The sequence below is a fragment of the Coloeus monedula genome, assembly GCF_965178545.1.
Source record: "Coloeus monedula genome assembly, chromosome: 4".
Taxonomy (NCBI): domain Eukaryota; kingdom Metazoa; phylum Chordata; class Aves; order Passeriformes; family Corvidae; genus Coloeus; species Coloeus monedula.
The window spans coordinates 15,846,786-15,848,843 of NC_138784.1; positions in this window are offsets into that span (position 1 = coordinate 15,846,786).

Consider the following 2,058-nt stretch of genomic DNA (forward strand, 5'->3'; position numbering starts at 1 on the left):
AGGGCCGGGTCTGCCCGCGCCGCCGCTCCCGGGACGCTCCGCCCGCCGCGGCCGGGCCGGCCCCGCGCCTGGCGCCAAGGGGCGGTGCGGCCCCGCCCGGCCCGCCCGGTTGCCGCGGAGACGGGAGCGGAGCGAGACGGCCCCGGGGTGCGCGGGGCGAGGGGGCTGCTGGCGATGAGGGGAAACCCGCACCCACCGCCTGCGCCCTGCACAGAGTCACTGGAGCGTTCGGGTTGGAAAAGACCCCGGAGATCAGCGAGCCCAACCCTTGAACGATCGCCACCGTGTCAGCCGCACCATGGCACTGAGTGCCACGTGCATCTTTCCAACAGCTCCAGGGATGGGGACTCCACCACCTCCCTGGGCAGCCCGTTCCGATATCTAATCACCCTTTCCATGAAAAAGGTCCGACTTATGTCCAAGCTAAACCTGCCCTGGCACAGCTTCAGACTGTGTCCTCTCGTCCTGTCCCCTTGTTCCCTGGGAGCAGAGCCTGACACCCCCCTGGCTGCACCCTCCTGTCAGGGAGTTGTAGAGAGTGAGAGGGTCCCCCCCGAGCTTCTTTTCCTCCAGGTTAAACACCCCCAGCTCCCTGAGCCGCTCCTCATCAGACTTGTGCTCCAGCCCCTTCCCCAGCTCCGTTCCCTTCCCCAGACTCACTCCAGCCCCTCAGTGTCCATCTTGCAGTGACAAGCCCAGAACAGGACACAGCACTTGGCGTGAGGCCTCACCAGTGCCCATGACAGGGGGACAGCCACTGCCCTGCTCCTGCTGGCCACACTGTTGCTGACCCAGCCCAGGAGCCATTGGCCTTCTTGCCCACCTGGGCACACGCTGTGGACCAGCAGCCCCAGGCCCTTTCCTCTGGGGCTCCTTCCAGCCACTCTTCCCCAGCCTGGAGCTGCTGGGGGTTGTTGTGACCCAGGGGCAGGACCCAGCACTTGGCCTTGTTGAACCTCATTCCTATACCCTCAGCCCATTTATCTAGCCTGTCCAGGTCCCACGTCATGGGATGTGGGAATGGGAATCAGCCCCTCTGAGACCTCCATGAAATTTTTTTGACTGAACTAGGAGTCCTGACATCATGATGAAAAAGGCCAGAAACAATAAGACCCTTTTTGTCCTGTCTCCTTAAACTTCACAAAGGAATAGGCTAAGAGGCCAATATTCAGGAAATTACTATAAAATCAATAAAATTTTCCTCTGCAGGTCATCACACACCGTAAAAACCTGAGGGGTGTATGACCCAGGGTACCTGTGAGGCTGTTGGCTGAAGACATTTTCAAGCAGAAGAGTAAAAGAAATGGACCTCTCTGGACATACCAGTCATGTAGCCTTCCTCTGAGATAGAGTCATATTCAACTATTAAAAAAATATAAGATTATTAAAAGTAATATTGGCATATTTGGTTCTGACACCTCACTGATTGCTTTGTGTACCCTCACCTTGTTCTATCTTCCACTGCCCATCTAATATTTCTAATATTCTAATATTTCCAAATGTCTAGTCTCAGGCTTTTGCTTGTGTCTTGGGTCTAATTTCTGGCTTTATGGATTTTATGTCCTACATTTTTGAGGAGGGGAGGACAAGGGTAAGTCTGAAAAAAAATAGGGTAAGTAGCAAGATCTATAAAATAGGTGTGCCATGAACAGGCTGCCCCACAAAAACTGACAAATGAAAGGGATTCTGCCACTCCTGCTGGTCCTGGAGATTACACCTTTAGGAAGAAACAGCCAGGAAAACTAACCCAGCCAAGACAGAAGAGCAGGAATGAGTGTCACTCATAGCTCCAGGATGAGCCTGCAGCCAGCGGGAGAGAGACTGCAATATAAGAAATCAGGGAAGCTGCAGGGGAAAGCAAAAGGTCAAGAAACAAAGGAGAGAGACAACTTCCTAGTGCCAGATTTCCAGTCACATACAACCTTTTTGATGTCATGTGCATAATGTCATATATATATAACCAGTGGCCAGGAAACATGGTTTAAACAATTCACATTGCATAGACAATATTGTGCAGCCTACCCAGTGGTCTCCCCAGGGCAAGTTGTTGCCTTTCAG